We start from the raw sequence: 6,527 nt of genomic DNA, 5'->3' as shown, positions 1-6,527 counted from the left end.
CCACCCATAATCCAAGGCTTCTTGTTCCCCCAAATCATTAAATACCTCGCTGGCTTTTCCAGTCAGTCTGGTCAGCAGGACAGGCATTCGCTGATCATCAGGGATCTGGTACAGATTGCAGAGGCGCTCAAAGGTGGACAAAAACTCCTCTATATCCTCAGTATCATCGTAGACGGGACAGAGCCTTTCCCAGTTTTTCTCGTGGCGGTGGGCATGCGGAGTACCAGGTTGTGATGACTTTCTTTGCTCTTCCATTACTTGGAGCTGCAGTCTGGCCGTCTCCTGTTCCATCTTGTGAGTCGTCTGTTCCATCTGTCGAGCTTTCTCCTCAGCAGCCAGCAGCTCCACATGCCCCTTACGAGCTCTTTCTTCTCTCTCAGCAGCCTCCCTCTTTCTTTTATCAGCTTCTCTCTCTAATTCAGCTATTTTCTGCCTTTTCAGCAATCGCAGATCTGCTAGTTTCTGTTCATGCTCCAGTTGCAGTGTATTTGCTGCTTTTTGCATTCTAATCGCTTCTGCAGTTCCTGTAGTCTCAGGTAAGGGCTGGGCTCCTCCCTCCTGATCAGCGGCCATTAACAGCTCTCCCATCTTGATTTGTAGCTTATCCCCTTTCTGAACACAAATCTTCCAGGGCTTTTTTGCCAAGGCCTCGTATGCTCTTTGCTCACCCATTGCAACTGCTCTTTAACCAACCAAACTTCCAATTTGGATAGCGCGGGGTTCTGACCCAAAGCTTAATTGACCTGGTTCGGTGGATCCTTGCACGACTCCGCCACTGTGATGGCGATGCCCGTGGGAGCCAGCTGAGGTCACTCAATCAGAGTGAACTGCAAACAAAACGAGGCAGACAAACCCCAAACGCTGGTGGATCTTCCAGTACACCTGTACCCCAATATAACACTGTCCTTGGGAGCCAAAAAATCTCACCGTGTTATAGGTGAAACCGCGTTATATTGAACTTGCTTTGATCCACTGGAGTGCGCAGCCCCCCCCGAGCACTGCTTTACCGCATTATATCTGTGTTATATCGGATCGCGTTATATCGAGGTAGCGGTGTACTTAGATTTACCAAGCCAGCACGGAACAGCTTCTGTAGCACCTCACTGGTTACTCAGAAGTCTGAACAACGCAGTTCCCTTCAAGTGCCCAGCCTCAGGCCTCCGTCCAGACACATCAGATATGATGATGGCCACTGAAAATCTTCTCTCATCATATTAAAGAAAACGTTCTTCTACCTCCAAAGGATCAGCCACACACCCAGGTTCAATTATAACTTAGATCTTACCCAAAATACACACTTAGAGCCAATTCTTATTAACTAAGCTAAAATTTATTAAAAAAGAAAAGAAAGAGAGAGTTGGTTAAAAGATCAATACACAGACAGACCTGAATTCAATTCTTGAGGTTCAGGTACACAGCAGAGATGAGCTTGTAGTTGCCAAAAGTCCTTTTAGAAATAGTCCAGAGGTTATAGTCCAATGTCCATATTCAGGTGGCTCCAGTCACTGACTGGGGATCTCAATCCTTGTGGCTTAAGGTTTCCCCCTCTTGAAACCCAAAGCAGATCTGAGATGAAGCAGGATCGTGTCCCAGGGTTTTTATACATTTCCAGCAGCCTTTTGGCCTGAGAAAACAATAGGCTGAACTCTCCTTCTCCCAAACATCCTGGCAATTAGCACAGGGTAATTTACCCATTAAACAGTTCAGATACAGGTTACCACAACCTTCAAAAGGTCACTCAAGTGTCTTCCTAAATGTTAATATTCCTTTTTTGATCTTTGACTCAAAGCTCTAGCAATAGACAAGACTTGTTTGCTGACATCCCAAGCCCTGAGCAAACACCTCCCCTTCTACCTCTAACAATCCAGACTTGCATTTCAAAGCTCTGTTCATTTACAGATCTTCCTAGTTTCCAAAGTTCGGCCATGGGTCAAGTCAGTCTGTGAGTTCATTAACTTTTTCTGGCCCTGTCATCCTTTAATGAGATATTGAAGGTTACGGAGTACTTTGGCCATTATCTATGTTGAGGCAGCAAGAGCCCAGGCAATGGGGAGTAACACACAGGGGAAACTGAGGCACACACAGTAGTCACATAGGTGAAACCGCGTTATATTGAACTTGCTTTGATCCACTGGAGTGCGCAGCCCCCCCCGAGCACTGCTTTACCGCATTATATCTGTGTTATATCGGATCGCGTTATATCGAGGTAGCGGTGTACTTAGATTTACCAAGCCAGCACGGAACAGCTTCTGTAGCACCTCACTGGTTACTCAGAAGTCTGAACAACGCAGTTCCCTTCAAGTGCCCAGCCTCAGGCCTCCGTCCAGACACATCAGATATGATGATGGCCACTGAAAATCTTCTCTCATCATATTAAAGAAAACGTTCTTCTACCTCCAAAGGATCAGCCACACACCCAGGTTCAATTATAACTTAGATCTTACCCAAAATACACACTTAGAGCCAATTCTTATTAACTAAGCTAAAATTTATTAAAAAAGAAAAGAAAGAGAGAGTTGGTTAAAAGATCAATACACAGACAGACCTGAATTCAATTCTTGAGGTTCAGGTACACAGCAGAGATGAGCTTGTAGTTGCCAAAAGTCCTTTTAGAAATAGTCCAGAGGTTATAGTCCAATGTCCATATTCAGGTGGCTCCAGTCACTGACTGGGGATCTCAATCCTTGTGGCTTAAGGTTTCCCCCTCTTGAAACCCAAAGCAGATCTGAGATGAAGCAGGATCGTGTCCCAGGGTTTTTATACATTTCCAGCAGCCTTTTGGCCTGAGAAAACAATAGGCTGAACTCTCCTTCTCCCAAACATCCTGGCAATTAGCACAGGGTAATTTACCCATTAAACAGTTCAGATACAGGTTACCACAACCTTCAAAAGGTCACTCAAGTGTCTTCCTAAATGTTAATATTCCTTTTTTGATCTTTGACTCAAAGCTCTAGCAATAGACAAGACTTGTTTGCTGACATCCCAAGCCCTGAGCAAACACCTCCCCTTCTACCTCTAACAATCCAGACTTGCATTTCAAAGCTCTGTTCATTTACAGATCTTCCTAGTTTCCAAAGTTCGGCCATGGGTCAAGTCAGTCTGTGAGTTCATTAACTTTTTCTGGCCCTGTCATCCTTTAATGAGATATTGAAGGTTACGGAGTACTTTGGCCATTATCTATGTTGAGGCAGCAAGAGCCCAGGCAATGGGGAGTAACACACAGGGGAAACTGAGGCACACACAGTAGTCACACAAAACATTAAGTAATAAACCCTCCTACTTTGCCACACTGGTTATTCCAAAATGCCACAGAAATGATCCTGTATGCCAAGTATTTCCAGGAGACCCTATAACAACACGCCAGCCCCAGGAGTCATGAGCAAACGAGCGCACACCCAGCCCTGGTACTCCCCTGGGACATGTCCAACCCTGAGACTCGCACTGACCGTGTGATCATCAGCTAGCCCCTGGCTTAACCGTGCAGCCCCCTGGCCTCGGCACTCCTGAGGGGGCCTACAGTACGTTAAGGGAGGTTTGGAAATACAAACCCACCTGGTGTTTACAAGTAACAAGCTACTGCATGCTACTACGCTCCGGTGGGACCCCCGCCCAGCTGCCCCAGGGCAGAAGACACTCCCGGCTCGTGAGAATGACTGCAGCGGTGGGGAGTGGGAGTGGAGGATGTGCCCCAGGACAGCTGAATACCAGCCATGCCCTGCAGACACAGGGTCTCCCTTCCCCTCCATGTGCAGCAGGTGCTGACTTCCACAGGTAGCAGGTTATATACATTTGCGGTGCCCAGGCTCCAGGAATGTTCAGGGCCGGGTGCCCTGCTCCAGCAATATTTGGAGCTGGGTCTCTCCCCAAGCCCTGCCTGGATCAGGCCCCGGCCCCTGTGGGCCTCCCCCCCACCCCCACCATGTCTCTGCCTGGAGCAGGTCCCAGCCCCCAGCTGCCACCCCTCCCTCTGCGTGTCCCCCCCCCCCGCCGCCTCGTCCCTGCCTGACAAAAAGCAGCACGCGCCTCTCCCCTGCCTGCTCCTGCTCCTGGAATAGAGTGATTCCCGGCAGAACTGCTGTCTGCTGCCCTAGGGTTCTAGCGCCTGCCCTCCGCTAATGGCAAGGCAGGCTGTCCTTACCCTGCCCTAGCCCTGAGCCTCTCCAAGGTCCCAACCCCTCATCCCCAGCCAGAGCCCTCGTCCCACTGCACCCTAATCCTCAGCCCCAGCCAGAGCCCTCATCCCCCTGCACTCTAATCTTCATCCCCAGCCAGAGCCCTCGTCCCCCTGCACCCTAATCCTCATTCCCAGCCAGAGCCCTCATCCCCCCGCACCCTAATCCTCATCCCCAGCCAGAGCCCTCATCCTCCCGCACCCTGATCCTCATCCCCAGCCAGAGCCCTCATCCTCCCGCACCCTGATCCTCATCCCCAGCCAGAGCCCTCATCCCCCTGCACCCTGATCCTCTGACCCAGCCAGAGCCCTCAGCCCCCTGCACCCTAATCCTCATTCCCAGCCAGAGCCCTCAGCCCCCTGCACCCTGATCCTCATCCCCGGCCAGAGCCCTCATCCCCCCTGCACCCTGATCCTTATCCCCAGCCAGAGCCCTCATCTCCCCGCACCCTAATCCTCATCCGCAGCCAGAGCCCTCATCCCCCTGCAAGCTGATCCTCATCCCCAGCCAGAGCCCTCATCCCCCAGCACCCTAATCCTCATCCCCAGCCAGAGCCCTCATCCCCCTGCACCCTGATCCTCTGCCCCAGCCAGAGCCCTCATCCCCCTGCACCCTAACCCTCATTCCCAGCCAGAGCCCTCATCCCCCTGCACCCTGATCCTCATCCCCAGCCAGAGCCGTCATCCCCCTGCACCCTAATCCTTATCCGAGCCAGAGCCCTCATCCCCCTGCACCCTAATCCTCTGCCCCAGCCAGAACCCTCATCCCCCTGCACCCTGATCCTCTGCCCCAGCCAGAGCCCTCACCCCCCTGCACCCTAATCCTCATTCCCAGCCAGAGCCCTCATCTCCCTGTACCCTAATCCTCATCCCCAGCCAGAGCCCTCATCCCCCTGCACCCTGATTCTCATCCCCAGCCAGAGCCCTCATCCCCCCGCACCCTGATTCTCATCCCCAGCCAGAGCCCTCATCCCCCCGCACCCTGATCCTCATCCCAGCCAGAGCCCTCATCCCCCCGCACCCTAATCCTCATCCCCAGCCAGAGCCCTCATCCCCCTGCACCCTGATCCTCTGCCCCAGCCAGAGCCCTCAGCCCCCTGCACCCTAATCCTCATTCCCAGCCAGAGCCCTCATCCCCCTGCACCCTGATCCTCATCCCCAGCCCGAGCCCTCATCTCTCTGCACCCTAATCCTCATCCCCAGCCAGCGCCATCATCGCCCCGCACCCTGATCCTCATCCCCAGCCACAGCCCTCATCCCCCTGCACCCTGATCCTCATCCTCAGCCACAGCCCTCATCCCCCTGCACCCTGATCCTCATCCCCAGCCACAGCCCTCATCCCCCTGCACCCTAATCCTCATCCCCAGCCAGAGCCCTCATCCCCCCGCACCCTAATCCTCATCCCCAGCCAGAGCCCTCATCCCCCACACCCTGATCCTCATCCCCAGCTAGAGCCCTCATCCCGCCGCACCCTGATCCTCTGCCCCAGCCAGAGCCCTCATCCCCCCGCACCCTGATCCTCATCCCCAGCCAGAGCCCTCACCCCCTGCACCCTGATCCTTATCCCCAGCCAGAGCCCTCATCCCCCTGCACCCTGATCCTCATCCCCAGCCAGAGCCCTCATCCCCCCGCACCCTGATCCTCATCTCAGCCAGAGCCCTCATCCCCCTGCACCCTAATCCTCATCCCCAGCCAGAGCCCTCACCCCCCACATCCTAATCCTCATCCCCAGACAGAGCCCTCATCCCCCTGCACCCTAATCCTCTGGCCTAGCCCTGAGCCCTCATCCCCCCGCACCCTGATCCTCATCCCCAGCCAGAGCCCTCATCCCCCCGCACCCTGATCCTCATCCCCAGCCAGAGCCCTCACCACCCACACCCTAATCCTCATCCCCAGCCAGAGCCCTCACCCCCCGCACCCTGATCCTCATCCCCAGCCAGAGCCCTCATCCCCCCGCACCTTAATCCTCAGCCCCAGCCGTGAGCCCCCTCCTGCACACCCACCCCCTGCCCCAGCCTGGAGCCTGCACCCAGCACCCAAACTCCATCCTAAAGCCTGCACCCTGCACCCCTTCTGCACCCTAATCCCAGCCCAGATCTGCACCCCAGACCTCCTCCCCCAAGCCCCCTCCCAGAGCCTTAGGCAGATGGGGACGGAGTGTGGGGGGCAGAATTATGGGGTGGGTTCTGGGCACCACCAAAATTTCTACAAACTTGCCACTCATGCTGACTTCTGCTCGTGGTGGGTCCCCTTTAAGGGAGCCGGAGGGGCTGCCAGGACAGGATATGGCTCTAGCGGCTATGGGGGGAGCCCCAGGGGCCAGCTACTGTCACCAGGGGGCCTGACCCTGAGGGGC

This window comes from Gopherus evgoodei, chromosome 7 (genome assembly GCF_007399415.2).
Source record: "Gopherus evgoodei ecotype Sinaloan lineage chromosome 7, rGopEvg1_v1.p, whole genome shotgun sequence".
Lineage (NCBI taxonomy): Eukaryota > Metazoa > Chordata > Testudines > Testudinidae > Gopherus > Gopherus evgoodei.
The sequence above is the reverse complement of the archived record's forward strand: the minus strand, read 5'-3'. Positions refer to the sequence as shown.